The sequence below is a fragment of the Elephas maximus genome, chromosome 20 (genome assembly GCF_024166365.1).
Source record: "Elephas maximus indicus isolate mEleMax1 chromosome 20, mEleMax1 primary haplotype, whole genome shotgun sequence".
NCBI classification, from domain to species: domain Eukaryota; kingdom Metazoa; phylum Chordata; class Mammalia; order Proboscidea; family Elephantidae; genus Elephas; species Elephas maximus.
Genome location: NC_064838.1, coordinates 45,942,288 through 45,963,306, shown reverse-complemented (window position 1 = coordinate 45,963,306; position 21,019 = coordinate 45,942,288). Strand labels below are relative to the sequence as shown.

Here is a 21,019-nt window from a genome sequence, read left to right as displayed (position 1 = left end):
ATAGCCAAAAGATAGAAACAGTTCTAATGTCCTTAATGGATAAGTGGATAAAGAAATTGTGGTATATATACTCAATGGAGTATTACGCAAGCATAAAAAGAAACAGAGGACGTCATGCTTGGTAAATTACAGGGTCGGTGGAAAAGAGGAAGACCCTCAACAAGATGGATTGACAGTGGCTGCAACGATGGGCTCAAGCATAACAACAATTGTGAGAATGGCATAGGACGAGGCAGTATTTTATTCTATTGTACACAGGGTAGCTATGTGTGAGAACTGACTCAGTGGCACTTGATGTGATAGATTGGGAGTGGAAGGAGCCCTTGTGGTGCAGTGGTTAAAGGGCTCAGCTACTAACCAAAAGGTCGGTGCTTTGAACATGTCACAACTTGGATAAACCTTGAAAAAAAATTATCCTAAGCGAAAGAAGCCAGGTGCAAAAGGGCAAAAGACTACATATCCTATGATTCCACTTTTATGAAATATCTAGAATAGGTAAATTCGGAGAGACAGAAAACAGATCAGAGGTTACCAGGGGGTGGGGAAAGAGGACAAAGGGAAGTGATCACTTACTGGGTACAGAGTATTTTTATGGGGTGATGACAAATTTTGAAACTGTAAAGAGCTAGTGGCGGGACTGCGTTGTGAATACACTAAATACCACCAAGTTGTGCGCACATACTGCTTAACCGTACACTTTAAAATGGTTCATTGTATGTTGTGTGAGTTTCACCTCAATTAAAATATCCTTTTTTTCAAGTAAGAGCTAACCAAAGAGGGATGATGGTGAATGGGATGTATGTGCATGTTGGGCGAGAGGGGGCAAGAGAGTGAATCCTTAGATTGCCGAAAACTAAAAAATCTGGCAGTAGCAATGCAAGCATGCTTTTTTTTTTTTTAATTGTACTTTAGATGAAGGTTTACAGAACAGTTTCTCATCAAAGAGTTAGTGCGTACATTGTTCTATGACATCGGTTAACAACCCAACAACATGTCAACACTCTCCCTTCTCAACCCTGGGTTCCCTATTCCCAGCTTTCCTGTTCCCTCCTGCCTGCCAGTCCCTGCCCCAGGGCTGGTGCGCCCTTTTAGTGTTGTTTTGTTCCGTGGGTCTGTTTAGTCTTTGGCTAAAGGGTGAACCTCAGGAGTGACTTCATTACTGAGCTGAAAGGGTGTTAGGGGCCATACTCTCAGGGTTTCTCCAGTCTCTGTCAGGCCCACAAGTCTGATCTTTCTTTTTGATTTAGAATTTTGTTCTCCATTTTTCTCCAGCTCTGTCTGGGACCCTCTATTGTGATGCCTGTCAGAGCAGTCAGTGGTGGTAGCTGGGCACCGTCTCGTTGCACTGGACTCAGTCTGGTAGAGGCCGTGGTAGATGTGGTACATTAGTCCTTTGGACTAATCTTTCCCTTGTATTTTTAGTTTTCTTCATTATTCCGTGCTCCCGAAGTGGTGAGCCCAGTGGAGTATCCTAGATGGCCGCTTACAGGCTTTTAAGACCCCAGACGCTACTCACCAAAGTAGAATGTAGAACATATTCTTTATAAACTATGTTATGCCAATTGAGCTAGATATTCCCCGAGATCATGGTCCCCACAGCCCTCAGCCCAGCAATTCGGTTCCTGAGGGAGTTTGGATGCATCTGTGGAGCTATCATGACCTTGCCTTGTACAAGCTGTGCTAGCTTCCCAGTATTGTGTACTGTCTTACCCTTCACCAAAGTCTCTGCTTACCTATTGTCTATCAAGTGTTTTCCACCCCCATCCCTCCCCTCCCTCCTAACCATCAAAGATTGTTTCTTTTTTGTGTGTAAACCTTTTCATGAGTTTTATAGTAGTGGTCTCATACAATATTTGTCCTTTTGTGATTGACTTATTTCACTCAGCATGACGTCCTCCAGATGCATCCATGTTGAGATGCTTCACAGATTCATCGTTGTTCTTTATCGTTGTGTAATACTCCATTGTGTGTATGTACCACAGTTCATTTGTTTATTTATCTGTTGATTGAATCTTTCTGGCAAGCATACTATTTTAAAAAATGGAGGTAAATAATAAAATAATCAAGTGAAAGAAGTAGAAGTGATTGGTTCCAGAGAGAGGAAGGTGGCCTGGAACCGTTTAACTTCTGACTCTGATTAAAAAGGAAAAATATAAATGCATATCAAGAGAGGAAAGGAAGGAGGGAAAATAATGCTTGGAGTCAACAAAGGATGTTTTGAAGATCGCTAAGTATCTTGAAAGGAGCCCTTGTGGTGCAATGGCTAAGCACTGAGCTGCTGACTGAAAGGTTGTGGTTTGAACTCACTAGCAGCTCTGTGGAAGAAAGACGTGGCTTTCTGCTTTCGTAAAGATTAAACCTGTTGCTGCCAAATTGATCCCGACTCATAGTGACCTGATAGGACAGAGTAGAACTGTCCCATAGGGTTTCCAAGGAGTGGCTGGTGGGTTTGAACTGCTGACCTCTTGGTTAGCAGCTATGGCTCTTAACTACTACACCACCAGGGTTTCCTTTATAAAGAATACAGCCATGGAAACCCTATGGGGCAGTCACACTCCATCCTGTAGGGCTGGTATGAGTCAGAATCCACTCAACGACAATGAGTTTTGTTTTTAAGTAACTGGAAACTTGGCAACTGGGAGAAGCTAGTCTATTCCATTAAAAGAAGATATACAGCAAACCTGGAAAGCTGGAAGGAACCTGGGTAAGGTGGAAACCTGTCAGAGAAGGAAAACTGAATAGAATATTTACCACTAAAATGAACGATAGAAAAGTGGCAAGACTGTACCCTGTCAAAGGCAGAAAACTTGCAAGACTCAGAAAAACAAGGCAGTCTATGCGAATTCTAGCTCTTACAGGTTTCACTGCAAATAAATGAAAGCACTCCCAATTTGCTGTCTTGGTTAGGTTCTTATCTGTTTGTATCAGAAACATAACTCAAACTAGCCAAGCAAAAAGGAGAATATCTTGCAAGTGAGAGGATGTCTGATGGAACTCAAGACTAGAACCTGGGCCCCAAGAAGAGCTGGAACCAGGGGCCTGAGCGGGGACCCTTGAATCCTCTACCCTCATGTTTTCTTTTCTCTGTATATCACTTTCTTTTTCATTCCTGTTATAGCTCAGCTTTGTTGCTCCTTCATCTTGGAGGTGGTACATCAGCACTGGCGCTCCCAAGTTTCAAGTGTTAAAACACATTCCTCAAAGAGATGCTAGTCTCTTCTTCGCTGCCCAGTTTCTGAAACCTCCGGGGAAGGAAGCAGCTGGCTGTAGCTGGGAGACAAAGTCACCTTGTACAGAGTGGCTGCTGCGTGAGAACGATGTGATACCCAGACATCACACTTTCTCTTTCTAGCAGTTGGTTAAATGTATTATGGAATTTTGTTTTTAAAATGAGACACTATGCAGTTATTTAAAAGAATGAACTAGCACAATATATATACGTAATGCAGTCAGGTTTCTCTAATATATTCTTTGGTAAAAAAAAGGATGTTCTCCAAGGAATATACCCTAGGGACCTAAAAGTAGTGACATGAACATACATATGTGCACCGATGTTCATGGCAGCATTATTCACAGTAGCAAAAAGTTGAAAACAACCCAAGTCCCCATCAGCAGATGAATGGATAGACAAAATGTACTTATGTACTATGGAGTACTACTCAGCCTTAAAGAAGAATGAAGCCCTGATGCATGCTACAACATGGATGAACCTTGAAGAAATTATGTTGAGTGAAATAAGTCTATCACAAAAGGACAAATATTGTATGACTTCACTTACATGAAATCACAAGATTAGGTGAATGTATTAAAAAACAATGGTTACTAGTGGTTACCAGGGGCTGGAGCGGGAAGGAACAGGGAGAATCATTCTTTGGGAAGTAGTAAATTTTTGTCTATGGTAATGGGAATATTGGCATTGACTAAGGGTAATGGTTACACAACTTGACTATTGTAACTGATACCACTAAACTGTACACTAGGGGAAAAAAGGCAAAATGGCAAATAGAATGTAGTATATAATTTTACAACAGAAACAGCAGCCAAAAAAAAAAGAAGGGATGAGTCTGCAGCTGCTGATACTACTTAGGTTCAAAGGTTTAGGGTCATGGTTTTATGAATCTGTTCAGTCAGTTGACCTAATACTGTTTTCAGTTTCTTTTCTACCTCCTAGTTCAGTGAGTAGTGTCTGGAGCTTTAAAACTTGTGAGCAGGCACCCAAGATACAACAATTAGTTTCTATTCTAATGGACCAACAGAGGAAAAAGTAGACCCAGGAATCAGAGAAGGAAATAGAATGTGGGTCTAATTGCCTCCATGAACTACTATCTTCTTTGCCATGAGACCAGAAGGAATGGATGGTTCCTGGCCACCATTACTAAACGTTTTGATCAGTGACCCACTAGATTCTGATCAAAAGGAGGAAAATTGTGAAACAGAACTTAAAATTCTCGTGGAAATCAGACTTAATGGACACAATGAGACTAGAAGAACCCCTACATCTGTTTCCTGGAAACAACTTTTAAATCTTGAACCAAAACTATGCCATGAAGTCATCCTTAAACTATAGCTTAGCTCAGTTATTAATGTTTGCCTTGAGCTTGTTAATAATGTTTGCCTTGAGCATTGTGCTCTTTTAAAGAATTACCTACATGAGTTCAAATCGACAGTAGTAACTCTAAAGCTTGGATGAGAGCTTTAAGGGACAGAGAGTCTACGTTAACAGTGGTGAAGTCACACAGTATGGGCAGAGAGAGTGAGAATGTTGACATAATATGCAGTACGTAAGCATGGTCATTGAACTATACAGGTAAAAATTGTGGAATGGGTATATGTTTTGTAGTGTATGTTTTCACCAAAAATTAAAAAAGGAAGTATTCCATCCATATATATGTGTATATATTTACATGTATTTCATGTATCTGGAGAAAATACACAAAAAAATCCATGGAAAATGGGATGCCAGTAAACTTTTGTTGTCTGTGTCATACATTTTACATACAAATACATATAGTTATGTGAATTTTTACAGAGCATAATAAGAAAATGAAAAATTGATATTTGTCTATAACGAGCATAAAACCCAAAAAACCATACTCGTTCTGTCGAGTTGATTCCGTCTCATAGTGATCCTGTAGGACAGAGTAGAACTGACCCATAGGGTTTCCAAGGAGTGGCCGATGGATTTGAACCACTGACTTTTTGGTTAGCAGCCGAGTTCTTAACCACTAGCCACCAGGACTCCATAACAAGCATATATGGCTTTTCTTATAAGAAATAAATGGGAGAAATCTTTACCACTTTATGTTGCCTACAGGATAAAATCTACAGTCTTTCATAGGAGCCTTAGGAATCTGACCAAAGCCTCTCTCTACCCGAGCAGCTTCTGCTCTCCTTCATGGGTTCTATATTCTAGTCTTCACACAATTGCTTGAATACAAACATTCAAATCCCAACTGCAAATTTTTCTGAGGTTTTTTTGTACAGACCCAGTGTGCTCTTCTTCCTTTCTGCCTGTCCAAATCCTGATGTTCTACGAAGTCCACCTCAAGTCCTTCGGTCCCAATACTTTCCCTGCCCTCTCATTCAGCATCGTCTCCTCCGAGCAGTCACACCAAGCTGGCATTTTATTCTGTCATCTGTTTCACATGTACATATCTCTGTGTGGCCCCAAAAGGAAGAGACCGTTCCTCGAGTTTGTCGTAGCTACCTTGGTGTCCAACGCTGTGAAGTTTACGTTATAAATGCTCAGTGTATTACAAATGAACCAGTGAATGAATGAATGATGCAGGTTTTTTGGGATGTTTACCTACCATCTCAGAGAGGGATGACAGGAGGACGAAAAGGAAGGACCGAGGATTTTCTGGGACGTGGGGCTCAAGAGGGTATGTTCTGGCTCAGCGCTCAGCTCAAAATATCCCCTTCTTATTTCAGCAAGTGCTAAATCAAAATGAGAACCAAGTTAGACACAGGTTTCAGGGCTATTCAGGCAGACCTTGGGCTGTGTCTCTGTGGAGGGACCATCTCCCTCCTGAGAGGGTTTCCTTCCCTGCCACCCCACCCCCCCTTCCCAGTGCTTTCCTGGACATTGCTAATACACGATCGATCCATGTATCCGTCCTCCATTCCCTGGTAGAACTTGAAAAGTAAAGCTATGTACCTTTAAGTTAATACATAAAATTTACATATTTGAATTAGTCATAAACAATATTGTATCTTAAGTTTCGAGTGTGAAATCAGCATTCACTACCTTTTTTATAGATTCTCGCAAAAATTTTCTTGCAGATATATTTGTTTCAATCAATCTGAAGCTGCTGTAACTATCTCTGGGTAATCAAAGTACAGTAATCTGTAGTGCATAATCCCTTAAACATTAAGTTTCTCCTTTTAGAAATTTCCTAATTGAGTTAGTTCTATACAAAACTTTTACTTCTTAAGTATGCAACCTAGGCCTCTTTTTGGCCACATAGAAGTAAGTTTTTTTTTTTTTAGAAGTAAGTTTACATGTCGCCAAAATTCAGGACCTCTGTTTAAACCAGAAAAGGGTATTGCACCTCTAGGCCAAGTGACCAGAATAAACTATAGACTTGGAATCATTCAATACAGTGTTCTCTTTCTGTAGAACTAAGTGCTTAAATGATTCATGTGCTAATTAATTAGAGGATCCAGGTATCATTGAGGGGTCAGACGGGGGATGGGCAAGTTTGTTTTTAAGATACTCTCGTGTACAAAGTTTTCTTAGGAACATAATTCAAAGTAAGGGCTCTGAATATGGAGTCTCATCAGGTTTTGGGAGGAAAAAACTGATTACAACATTAGCTCTGCCATGTTTAAGTGGCCCCCAGTCTGGAATCCGTGGGGTTCATGCAGACTACAGGTTTGCTGGCTTGTTTTACTTAGCGAGCACAGAAATGTGAATTAGCTGGTCATACTCCTCAAGCTAAACCTGTTTAAGGTCCTCCCCTGACTAGGGAAGACCAAACTCCCATAGACCCCCAGTGCTTGGGAAGTGTGAGGGTGAAGCGCCCCTTACCCTCTCTTCTTTAGATGAAAAGAGTGCAAGTCAAAGGATCAAGCCAGATGGAGCATAGACACGCAAGGAGGATCAAGGCTTGGAAAAGATGGTGGCCTGGTACCAAACATGAGTGTAGACACGCATAACCTCACGCAGCTCCAGTGCCAACTTGAGTGTGGCGGACACATGCTTAATGGGACTGGAACAATGTAGGCAAAAACCTGTGCTGAAATGGTTCAGACATTTTTTTACCTCAGAGATGTTTGGACATATTTTCATAGGGGGTCATTTCTGTGTGAAATGCTTACAAACCACTGGGCAGAAGAGGTTGAGTGTGTTTGGATGCTGAGGCTTTGAACACCACAGTTTATAGATACCTCCATTTACCTGGTCAATGGGTCCAAGACAGACATTGCCAAATTCACTCTCCAGGTTTTCCTATTTAAAGGCAGATTTTTAGCACAACTGATTTGATGCCACTTCTGGTTTTGGTGGTTGAGGATTGATCAGTTTGGGAAAGAATAATTTTCCCTACCTTGAATTTTACAGATGTAGCACTTTATACTCCTTTTCTCAGTTGTCTGTTTAGGTCAACTTTAATGTAACCTAGTGGAAATGACCACATGCCTGCATGATGTAGATGTAAAATTATCCAGGAGTGGAAGAAGGAAGCCCCTATTTAGGAAGGTTGCATTTGGATTTAATGTGTTGTATTCAAATCATTAATGATATAAAGTACTTGGAAAAGTCTACAAGTTCAAAGTGTACTCTTTCACTAGCTCTCTAAGCCAACAGATCTTGACAAAGTAATAATATAATAAGGACACAGTGACCTGAGCTGGGGACAGCTCATGCACATTAATATTCCTAGAACATTAAACACTTGAAAATAACTTATGGGATCACTCCTTTAGAGATTTGCTTATAACTGATACAAAATGATTCTTGGACCTTTTTTTTTTTATGAATTAGTTATAATTAATGTAAAATAATTCTTGGGTTCTTTGACTTAATGACTTTTGATTTCTTTTAGAGATGTTGAAATGACATTTTAAAAAATTACTAGATGGCATTTGACCAGAGAACTGTGGAGTACTAGAATGTTATCCCGGATGCCTTTACATAGCATCTCTGAGGGATGTGACAGGAAAGCAAGGCAGAGAAACCCTTTTTGTTATGTTGTCCACGTAGAGAGTTCCTTTTGGTCACACTTTGTATATTAGGTCCACCTGCTGATCTGGAAACCAAGTTGACTGTGGCCTTCCCTGTATATTTGTCTCAGTATTTGGCGCAGTGGTTAAGCGTTTGGCTACTAACCAGAAGGCTGGCAGTTTGAATCCACCATCCGCTCCTTGGAAACCCTATGGGGCAGTTCCCCTCTGTCCTATAGGGTCATTATGAGTCATAATCAACTTGACAGCATTAGATTTGGTTCTGATTTTTTGATTTAGCTTGCAGTCTTGGATCTTAATGCTCTCATGCAAGAAAAGTCTTACTGCCCTTTTGTACCTTTAAATTAATCATAAAAGAACCAATAGAAAGAGAAAAGAACACAGCAAGGGACAGTGCGTTTGCTCACGGGTCTGGAGCAGAGGTGACTTAAGCCACAGTTAGCTACTGCATCTTAGACTGGCTCTGGACCAGAATAGAGTGAGAGAGAGAAGGAGGGAGGAAAAGAAACAGATGGGCCTTTCCCAGGGTTGCAGGCTTCTAGCTATGTCATATTCTCATCAGGCTTCTTAGTGGAAGAGGAAGCTGGAAAAGCCATACACTGTTGTCCACTGACGTTTTAATCCCTTGGAAAGGTTACACCCTGAAGAAAACAAACCTGGCAATATCCTTGAACTTTAGTCTATCTCTTTGGAGGTGGAGTATCTTTCTCTGCATCTCCAGACTTATTTGTGGGGAAGTGTAAAAGTAGGAAGATACTGGAATGTTAACTTCTTTTCCCTCCATACCAAAAATTTCTACTTTGATTCCCTTTGCCTCATTCATTCTTGCTTCATTACTTTAACTTTGGAATCATAGAAATATTTTATATAATTAAAAATCAGAATTAAATTAAAAAGAAAAATACGGTGAAATCTTTTATAATTAAAAGCCAACTGAAACGAATAACCAGCCAAATGCCATCATGGTTGATGGCATAACTACGTGGAGAAAAGAATTATTTCAGGTGATCTTAAAACATCTTATTTTACTGTGCATCCCTGGAAGAATATATCCTGTGTGTGTTGTGGGGGGGGGGGGTCACAAAGAAATCTTAAACTGCATTTAGTAGCAGTATTGGTATAGTTATTCTGAAACACACACACACACACGTAGCAAAATACAGCAAATAAGTAATCATGTTAATGTACTTTGTCATACAGATCTTTCAGATAAAAGAGATGTAAGAATAAAATCAAAGTATAAGTAAAAACTATGTAATCTTAAACTTGAAATAAAAATATCTATATGAAGTCAATATTTTTCTGTATAAAAGATGCATACCTTCTATTTTTCGCTACTGAATCAACAACCCGGTAGCAGTGAGCCCCTGTACCACGTAGACCATGGTCTCTAAAACATCGTTTCCCATTAAGCGAAACCAAAGTTCCTTGGAAAAATGGCTGATGCACAGTTCGAGGCATGAATTCTGTTAAGATGAACCTGAAATATATTATAGCAGAAGCAAGGAGGCTTTCAAAGACCACTGGGGTCAGATTAAAAAAAAAAAAGAGAGAGATACAACTTGAAGGGGCTCTCAGTGGGCAAAGATGGGGCAAGTTGAGCATAAAAGATAAATTATGATTCTAATCAATTGAAACTCCAAAATATATTTTTTAAAAATCCATTATGTTCGTAATGATGCTACAAAATGAGCACAGTAGTAACCTCTGATAGCTTCTAGCTCCTCCCTGCCACCTGGGTATCTTTAGTAGTTGCTAGCACTCCAGAATCGTTCTGGAAACTGACAAATTATGGGACAGAAGGAAGTATTTTCTTGCCTTTACAAATAATATTTTGTAATAACCAAATACCTGGTAAGGGAGGTTCTTTATAGAAGAAAACTGTCTAAAAAAATGCAGAAAGAATTTGAAAATCACCATATCACCATACCTAATGAAATAATGGGACTAGATAATGGTCATTAATAGATAAGATTTTATGGGGAACCTTAACATGGATGGATTATGCTGACAGTCCCTGGACTGATAGAACTATTTTAACATCACTGCAAGTGGACTATATGAAGAAGAACTCAGCATCAGGAAGACTGATTAACAACGTACGATATACAGATGACACAACCTTGCTAGCTGAAAGTGAAGAGGACTTGAAGCACTTACTGAGGAAGATCAAAGAGTACAGCCTTCACTATGGATTACACCTCAACATAAAGAAACAAAAATCCTCACAGCTGGACCATTAAGCAACATCGTGATAAAAGAGAAGAGATTGAAGTTGTCAAGGATTTCATTCATCTTACTCGGATCCACAATCAAGCCCAAGGAAGCAGCAGTCAGGAAATCAAATGACGTATCACATCAGGCAGATCGCTGCAAAAGCTTCTTTAAAGTATTAAAAAGCAAAGAAGTCACTTTGGGGAGTACGGTGCACGTGACCCCAAGCCATAGTGTTTTCGAACACCTCATATGCATGCGAAAACCAGGCAATGAATAAGGCAGACTGATGAAGAATTGATGCCTTTGAATTATGGCGTTGGTGAAAAATATTGAATATGCATGGACTGTCGGAAGAACAAACAAAATCTGTCTTGGAAAAAATACAGCCAGATTGCTCCTCAGAAGCGAGAATGGCAAGACTTAGTCTCACTTACTTTGGACATGTTATCAAGAGGGACCAGTCCCTGGAGAAGGACATCATGCTAGGTAGAGGGTCAGTGAAAAAAAGGAAGACCCTCAACAAATGGATTGACATAATAGCTGCAACAGTGAGCTCAGACATAGCAACAATTGTGAGAATGGTGCAGGACTGGACAGTGTTTTGTTCTGTTGCACACGGGGTCACTATGGGTCGGAAGTGAATTGACAGCACCTGACACACAACACACACGCGCACACAAGTGGAGCAATCAGAAGGTGTCTGCTTCCAGATATGGTGTAACAGGAAGTACATGGCCCCGCCTATGAAGCATTATTGCCAGAAGAATTGAACCTGAATTAATCAAGTCTCTTTTACCAGTTTACAGAAATTAAAAGAACAGGAATGACTACCATGAGAAAATCTACAGGAAAAATGTTCTAATTTCTCTCTCAAAATAAATGCCATCAAAAATTGCCTCGGACATAGACAGAGATTAATGGAGACTTACAGCCTACAACCAGGTGAAATATGTGGACCTGGTTTGTACCTTGATTCAAACAAACTAATGTAAAAAAAAAGATCTTTTTGAGATAAGGCTGTTGTTAACTTGTTAGGGACTGAATTGTGTCCCTCAGAAACATACATTGAAGTCCTGACCCCTGGACCTTTGAATGTGACCTCGTTTGGAAAGAGGGTCTTTGTAGATGTTATGAATTAACATGAGGTCGTAACTAGAGCTGAGCAGGTCTTAATCCAATCTGGCAACCCTGGTGGTGCAGTGGTTAAGAGATACGGCTGCTGACCAAAAGGTCAGCAGTTTGAATCTACCAGCCACTCCTTGGAAACCCTATGAGGCAGTTCTTCTCTGTCCTATAGGGTCGTTATGAGTCAGAATCAACGCAATGGCAATGCTTTGGTTTGGTTTCCAGTCTGAATCATGTCCTTATAAAAGAGGAGACGAGACACAGAGACACAGAGGAAGTGTGTGAAGATAGTTACGCTGCAGCTACAAGCCAAGGATACCTGGGGCTACCAGAAGCTGAGAGAGACAGGAAGGAATCTTCCCCCAGAGAGAGCTTGGCCCTGATGTCTTGTTGATATGGACTTCTAGTCTCCAGAACTGTGAGACAATAAATTTCTGGTCTTATAAGCCACTAAGTTTGTGGTATTTTTTTTTTTTTAATTAACTTTTATTAAGCTTCAAGTGAACATTTACAAATCCAATCAGTCTGTCACATGTAAGTTTACATACATCTTACTCCCTTCTCCCACTTGCTCTCCCCCTATTGAGTCAGCCCTTTCAGTCTCTCGTTTCGTGCCAATTTTGCCATCTTCCCTCTCTCTCTATCTTCCCATCCCCCCTCCAGTCAAGAGTTGCCAACACTCTCTCCAGTGTCCACCTGATTTAATTAGCTCGCTCTTCATCAGCATCTCTCTCCCCGCCGCTGACCAGTCCCTTTCATGTCTGATGAGTTGTCTTCGGGGATGGTTCCTGTCCTGTGCCGACAGAAGGTCTGGGGAGCATTGCTGCTGGGACCTCTCTAGTTGCAGTCAGACCATTAAGTATGGCCTTTTTATGAGAATTTGGGGTCTGCATCCCACTGATCTCCTGCTCCCTCAGGAGTTCTCTGTTGTGCTCCCTGACAGGGCAGTCATCGATTGTGGCCGGGCACCAACTAGTTCTTCTGGTCTCAGGATGATGTAGGTCTCTGGTTCATGTGGCCCTTTCTGTCTCTTGGGCTCTTAGTTGTCGTGTGACCTTGGTGTTCTTCATTTTCCTTTGCTCCAGGTGGGCTGAGACCAATTGATGCATCTTAGATGGCCACTTGTTAGCATTTAAGACCCCAGACGCCACATTTCAAAGTGGGATGCAGAATGTTTTCATAATGGAATTATTTTGCCAATTGACTTAGAAGTCCCCTCAAACCATGTTCCCTAGACCCCCGCCCCTGCTCCGCTGACCTTTGAAGCATTCATTTTATCCCGGAAACCTCTTTGCTTTTAGTCCAGTCCACTTGGGCTGACCTTCCTTGTATTGAGTGTTGTCTTTCCCTTCACCCAAAGCAGTTCTTATCTACTGATTAATCAATAAAAAACCCTCTCCCTCCCTCCCTCCCTCCCTCCCCCCCTCTTCGTAACCACAAAAGTGTGTGTTCTTCTCAGTTTTTTCTATTTCTCAAGATCTTATAATAGTGATCTTATACAATATTTGTCTTTTTGCCTCTGACTCATTTCGCTCAGCATAATGCCTTCCAGATTCCTCCATGTTATGAAATGTTTCAGAGATTCGTCACTGTTCTTTATCGATGCGTAGTATTCCATTGTGTGAATATACCACAATTTATTTACCCATTCATCCGTTGACGGACACCTTGGTTGCTTCCAGCTTTTTGCTATTGTAAACAGAGCTGCAATAAACATGGGTGTGCATATATCTGTTTGTGTGAAGGCTCTTGTATCTCTAGGGTATATTCCAAGGAGTGGGATTTCTAGATTGTATGGTAGTTCTATTTCTAACTGTTTAAGATAACGCCAGATAGATTTCCAAAGTGGTTGTACCATTTTACATTCCCACCAGCAGTGTATGAGAGTTCCAATCTCTCTGCGGCCTCTCCAACATTTATTATTTTGTGTTTTTTGGATTAATGCCAATCTAGTTGAGTGAGATGGAATCTCATCGTAGTTTAATTTGCATTTCTCTAATGGCTAATGATCGGGAGCATTTTCTCATGTATCTGTTGGCTGCCTGAATATCTTCTTTAGTGAAATGTGTGTTCATATCCTTTGCCCACTTCTTGATTGGGTTGTTTGTCTTTTTGTGGTTGAGTTTTGACAGAATCATGTAGATTTTAGAGATCAGGCGCTGGTCGGAGATGTCATAGCTGAAAATTCTTTCCCAGTCTGTAGGTGGTCTTTTTACTCTTTTGGTGAAGTCTTTAGATGAGCATAGGTGTTTGATTTTTAGGAGCTCCCAGTTATCTGGTTTCTCTTCATCATTTTTGGTAATGTTTTGTATTCTGTTTATGTCCTGTATTAGGGCTCCTAGGGTTGTCCCTATTTTTTCTTCCATGATCTTTATCGTTTTAGTCTTTATGTTTAGGTCTTTGATCCACTTGGAGTTCGTTTTTGTGCATGGTGTGAGGTATGGGTCCTGTTTCATTTTTTTGCAAATGGATATCCAGTTATGCCAGCACCATTTGTTAAAAAGACTATCTTTTCCCCAGTTAACTGACACTGGTCCTTTTTCAAATATCAGCTGCTCATACATGGATGGATTTATATCTGGATTCTCCATTCTGTTCCATTGGTCTATGTGCCTGTTGTTGTACCGGTACCAGGCTGTTTTGACTACTGTAGCTGTATAATAGGTTCTGAAATCAGGTAGAGTGAGGCCTCCCACTTTCTTCTTCTTTTTCAGTAATGCTTTGCTTATCCGGGGGTTCTTTCCCTTCCATATGAAATTGGTGATTTGTTTCTCTATCCCCTTAAAATATGACATTGGAATTTGGATCGGAAGTGCATTATATGTATAGATGGCTTTTGGTAGAATAGACATTTTTACTATGTTAAGTCTTCCTATCCACGAGCAGGGTATGTTTTTCCACTTAAGTATGTCCTTTTGAATTTCTTGTAGTAGAGCTTTGTAGTTTTCTTTGTATAGGTCTTTTACATCCTTGGTAAGATTTATTCCTAAGTATTTTATCTTCTTGGGGCTACTGTGAATGGTATTGATTTGGTTATTTCCTCTTCGGTGTTCTTTTTGTTGATGTAGAGGAATCCAAGTGATTTTTGTATGTTTATTTTATAACCTGAGACTCTGCCAAACTCTTCTATTAGTTTCAGTAGTTTTCTGGAGGATTCCTTAGGGTTTTCCGTGTATACGATCATGTCATCTGCAAATAGTGATAGCTTTACTTCCTCTTTGCCAATCCGGATACCCTTTATTTCTTTGTCTAGCCTAATTGCCCTGGCTAGGACTTCAAGTATGATGTTGAATAAGAGCGGTGATAAAGGGCATCCTTGCCTGGTTCCAGTTCTCAAGGGAAATGCTTTCAGGTTCTCTCCATTTAGACTGATATTGGCTGTTGTCTTTGCATAGATGCCCTTTATTATGTTGAGGAATTTTCCTTCAATTCCTATTTTGGTGAGAGTTTTTATCATAAATGGGTGTTGAACTTTGTCAAATGCCTTTTCTGCATCAATTGATAAGATCATGTGGTTTTTATCTTTTGTTTTATTTATGTGTTGGATTACATTAATGGTGTTTCAGATATTAAACCAGCCTTGCATACCTGATATAAATCCCACTTGATCGTGGTGAATTATTTTTTTGATGTGTTGTTGGATTCTATTGGCTAGAATTTTGTTGAGGATTTTTGCATCTATGTTCATGAGGGATATAGGTCTATAATTTTCTTTTTTTGTAATGTCTTTACCTGGTTTTGGTATCAGGGAGATGGTAGCTTCATAGAATGAGTTGGGTAGTATTCCGTCTTTTTCTATGCTTTGAAATACCTTCAGTAGTAGTGGTGTTAAGTCTTCTCTGAAGGTTTGGTAGAACTCTGCAGTGAAGCCGTCCGGGCCAGGACTTTTTTTTGTTGGAAGTTTTTTGATTACCGTTTCAATCTCTTTTTTTGTTATGGGTCTATTTAGTTGTTCTACTTCTGAATGTGTTAGTTTAGGTAGGTAGTGTTTTTCCAAGAATTCATCCATTTCTTGTAGGTTTTCAAATTTGTTAGAGTACAATTTTTCGTAGTAATCTGAAATGATTCTTTTAATTTCATTTGGCTCTGTTGTGATGTGGTCCTTCTCGTTTCTTATTCTGGTTATTTGTTTCCTTTCCTGTATTTCTTTAGTCAGTCTAGCCAATGGTTTATCAATTTTATTAATTTTTTCAAAGAACCAGCTTTTGGCTTTGTTAATTCTTTCAATTGTTTTTCTGTTCTCTAATTCATTTAGTTCAGCTCTAATTTTTATTATTTGTTTTCTTCTGGTGCCTGATGGATTCTTTTGTTGCTCTCTTTCTATTTGTTCAAGTTGTAGGGACAGTTCTCTGATTTTGGCTCTTTCTTCTTTTTGTATGTGTGCATTTATCGATATAAATTGGCCTCTGAGCACTGCTTTTGCTGTGTCCCAGAGGTTTTGATAGGAAGTATTTTCATTCTCGTTGCATTCTATGAATTTCCTTATTCCCTCCTTGATGTCTTCTATAACCCAGTCTTTTTTCAGGAGGGTATTGTTCATTTTCCAAGTATTTGATTTCTTTTCCCTAGTTTTTCTGTTATTGATTTCTAGTTTCATTGCCTTGTGGTCTGAGAAGATGCTTTGTAATATTTCGATGTTTTGGACTCTGCAAAGATTTGTTTTATGACCTAATATGTGGTCTATTCTAGAGAATGTTCCATGTGCACTAGAAAAAATAGTATATTTTGCAGCAGTTGGGTGGAGAGTTCTGTATAAGTCAATGAGGTCAAGTTGGTTGATTGTTGTAAGTAGGTCTTCTGTGTCTCTCTTGAGCTTCTTACTGGATGTCCTGTCCTTCTCCGAAAGTGGTGTGTTGAAGTCTCCTACTATAAATGTGGAGGTGTCTATCTCACTTTTCAATTCTGTTAAAATTTGATTCATGTATCTTGCAGCCCTGTCATTGGGTGCATAAATATTTAATATGGTTATGTCTTCCTGATCAATTGTCCCTTTTATCATTATATAGTGTCGTTCTTTATCCTTTGTGGTGGATTTAAGTCTAAAGTCTATTTTGTCAGAAATTAATATTGCTACTCCTCTTCTTTTTTGCTTATTGTTTGCTTGATATATTTTTTTCCATCCTTTGAGTTTTAGTTTGTTTGTGTCTCTAAGTCTAAGGTGTGTCTCTTGTAGGCAGCATATAGATGGATCGTGTGTCTTTATCCAGTCCGAGACTCTCTGTCTCTTTATTGGTGCATTTAGTCCATTTACATTCAGCGTAATTATAGAGAAATAAGTTTTTAGTGCTGTCATTTTGATGCCTTTTCATGTGTGTTGTTGGCCATTTCATTTTTCCACGTACTTTTTTGTGCTGAGACGTTTTTCTTAGTAGATTGTGAGATCCTCATTTTCATAATGTTTAACTTTATGCTAGTCGAGTCGTTACGTTTTTCTTGGCTTTTTTTTTGAGTTATGGAGTTGATATTCCTTTTTGTGGTTACCTTATTATTTACCCCTATTTTTCTAAGTAAAAACCTAACTTGTATCATTCTGTATCACCTTGTATCACTCTCCATCTGGCAGTTCAATGCCTCCTATATTTAGTCCCTCTTTTTGATTATTGTGATCTTTTACCTATTGATTTCCATGCTTCCCTGTTATGTGTATTATTTTATTTATTTATTTATTTTTTAGAATTAATCTTAATTTGTTTGTTTTTGTGCTTTCCCTATTTGAGTTGATATCAGGACGTTCTGTTTTGTGACCTTGTGTTGTGCTGGTACCTGATATTATTGGTCATCTGACCAAACAATCTCCTTTAGCATTTCTTGCAGCCTTGGTTTGGTTTTTGCAAATTCTCTAAACTTGTGTTTATCTGTAAATATCTTAATTTCTCCTTCATATTTCAGAGAGAGTTTTGCTGGATATATGATCCTTGGTTGGCAGTTTTTCTCGTTCAGTGCTCTGTATACGTCGTCCCATTCCCTTCTTGCCTGCATGGTTTCTGCTGAGTAGTCTGAACTTATTGATTCTCCCTTGAAGGAAACCTTTCTTTTCTCCCTGGCTGCTTTTAAAATTTTCTGTTTATCTTTGGTTTTGGCAAGTTTGATGATAATATGTCTTGGTGTTTTTCTTTTTGGATCAATCTTAAATGGGGTTCGATGAGCATCTTGGATAGATATCCTTTCGTCTTTCATGATGTCAGAGAAGTTTTCTGTCAGGAGTTCTTCAACTATTTTCTCTGTGTTTTCTGTCTCCCCTCCCTGTTCTGGGACTCCAGTCACTCGCAAGTTATCCTTCTTGATAGAGTCCCACATGATTCTTAGGGTTTCTTCATTTTTTTTAATTCTTTTATCTGATTTTTTTTCAGCTATGTTGGTGTGGATTCCCTGGTCCTCCAGATGTCCCAGTCTACATTCTAATTGCTCGAGTCAGCTCCTCTGACTTCCTAGTGCGTTGTCTAATTCTGTAATTTTATTGTTAATCTTTTGGATTTCTACATGCTGTCTCTCTATGGATTCTTGCAACTTATTAATTTTTCCAGTATGTTCTTGAATAATCTTTTTGAGTTCTTCAACAGTTTTATCAGTGTGTTCCTTGGCTTTTTCTGCAGTTTGCCTTATTTCGTTTCTGATGTCTTGAAGCATTCTGTAAATTAGTTTTTTATATTCTGTATCTGATAATTCCAGGATTGTGTCTTCATTTGGGAAAGATTTTGATTCTTTTGTTTGGGGGGTTGGAGAAGCTGTCATGGTCTGCTTCTTTATATGGTTTGATATGGACTGCTGTCTCTGAGCCATCACTGGGAAACTAGTTTTTCCAGAAAATCCGCTGACTGGTACGCTGGCTCCTGGCTCTGAAAACGATCGCTGTCTCCCCGTATTTGTTCATTCTCCGTCTCTAAATCTGTGTTTGTTGTTCAGAGTTCGTAGATTGTTAGGTATGTGATCGATTCACTTGTTTTTCCGAGTCTTTGTTGCAAGAGCGCTCTGCGGTAGCGTCCACCTAGTCTGCCATCTTGGCCCCGCCCCCAGTTTGTGGTATTTTTTAATGGCAACCTTAGAAAACTAGTTCACAAGTACATTAAAAATTATGTTAATTTTGTTAAGTGGCAGTGGAATAGCATTGTGGCTATGTTAATAATAAAAAAAAAAGTCCTTATCTGCTAGACTTATATGGAAGTGTTTACAGGAGAATCAAGATGTCTGGCATTTACTTTAAAATACTGAAAGAAAAAGGAAATAGATGGGGATAGGTAAAACAGGATTAGCAAAATATTAATAATTATTAAAGCGGTGATGGGGATTCATTTTACTGACCTGTCTCATAACTTTAATAATAAAAGAACCCAGTGCCGTCGAGTCAATTCCGACTCATAGCGACCCTATAGGGCAGAGTAGAACTGCCCCGTAGAGTTTTCAAGGAGCGCCTGGTGGATTCGAACTGCTGACCCTTTGGTTAGCAGCCATAGCACTTAACCACTAATAGAGAGTTTAAAAAAAAAAAAACATGTATTTTCACTGTAAAATGGAAGTTCAAGCTTTGAGGAAGCACTGAATACATGACCAAGATACCCAATACCTATTGGCGTTGAGTCAGTTCTGACTCATAGCGACCCTATATGACAGATTAGAACTGTCCCATAGGGTTTCCAAGGCTATAATCTTTACAGAAGCAAACTGCCACGTCTTTCTCCTGTGGAGCAGCTGGAGGGTTCAAACCTTTTGGCTCACAGCTGAGCGCTAAACCACTGTATCACCAGCACTCCTATGTGCAATTCAGTGACATTCATTATGTTTATCATGTTATTCAACCATCACCACTAATTGTTTCCAATTTTTTTTCACACTTAAGAGGAGCCCCATGTCCCCTAAGCAATGAGCCCTGCCACTCACCCCTAGTGACCATGAATATACTTTAGTCTCTATCCATTTGCCTCTTCTACATATTTCATATAAATGTGATTGTACAATATTTGTCCTTTTCTGACTTACTCACTTAGTTCCACCAGCTTTTTGCTCTGACTCAACCATCTTGTAAACGGGTGTATAGGAGCGCCCCTCTGCCATACAAAGAGCCAGCTGTTCACATAGCTGGACTTCACCAGTGCTGACCCCCAGACCTCTTTGACCATCTACCTGCTGCATCAGAAAGTAACCATAAGCCCCACAAAGGACACAGGTTCTCTTGCAGCATGTGTTTACCGAATAGCGACGTTTTTTCTGTGCTTCTCTCTTACCTGCTGCTCACAGATGCCGTGTGCTGGTTCACCACATGCACAAGAGTGATGTGCTGTAAGTCCCCGGAGAAGTGCCTGCCAGTGCGATGCACGTGTCGTAATAACTGCTTTTCTGCCCTAAGTGTCATTGATGATATGTGATATCAGACTTTGTCATTTGATGGAAAAATTTTGCCAGTAATTCATTCTGCCTTCCTTCCAACTGTATTTGTCTTCAGCTTTGGGGCTCAGTTGTTTCGTTTTTTGGTTAAGCTTCTTGGCATTTGTGTGGAGCCCTGGTGGCACAGTGGTTAAACTGCTTGGCTGCTAATCGAAAGGTCGACAGTTCGAACCCACCAGACGCCCCATGGGAGAGAGATGTGGCAGGCTGCTTTCGTAAAGATTACAGCCATGGAAGCCCTATGGGGCAGTTCAACCCTGCCCTATCGAGTTGCTATGAGTCAGAATGGACTCGATGGCAGTGGTTTGGCATTTGTGTGACTTGTACCTGTTTCTGCCGGAAGGAGCACCACTTTGATGATGCTTCTGCAATTGTGGTGTCACCTCTGTCTTTAACGACAAAATTACTGTTTTACTCAGAGCATTATTTTGCACTTTTTAAAGGAAAACAAGATGAGTTTCCTGGAAGGGACGGTGTGCATTATTTGGAAGAGGTAGCAACGCTTTATAATGGCTGTGTTTGGATGATTTTCCATCCAGCTGATGGTCTGGGGGTCTGCATTGCATTGTGGGTCCAGTAAATTCCAGCTTTCAGTACACGCCAGACTTCCTTACCATGCCTTTTTTTAAGTCAGTTCTTGTATAAAATACTTGCCTCTCAAGATTCTTTTCTGTTTTTGAGTTAAGATCTGCTGATACTCAAAGTTCCATTTACCATTTAGATTTACAACTTTGTTCCATGCTGTATTTTCACATTTATATAGGATTCATTTTTGGGAATTCAAGGTGCAATGCTGCATTATTACATAATACATTTACATTATAACAATAAAAATTCCAACTTACATGTGAACATTCTTTTTGTTGTTGGTAGTTGTCATTGATTGATTCTGACTCATAGTGATTCCGTGTGTCCAGAGTAGAACTGCTCTATAGTGTTTTTGAGGTTGTGACCTTTTGGAAGCAGATTGCCAGGGCTGACTCCAGAGGTAATGCTGAGTGGATTCGATCTGCCAACCTTTCAGTTAGCAGTTGAGCGCTTAATATGCCCAAAAATGTGAAAACTTATTTGTTGTGACAAACTACACCAAGCTCATTGTTGGTGAAGACTGACC

At 39.8% G+C, this 21,019-nt stretch overlaps 1 protein-coding gene across 10 annotated transcripts in view; it reads left to right on the top strand.

The window, feature by feature from the left end:
* Window positions 1-21,019, top strand: part of ULK4 (unc-51 like kinase 4) — a 710,695-nt gene that overhangs the window by 483,764 nt on the left and 205,912 nt on the right. The gene's annotated exons all lie outside the window — the stretch shown is intronic.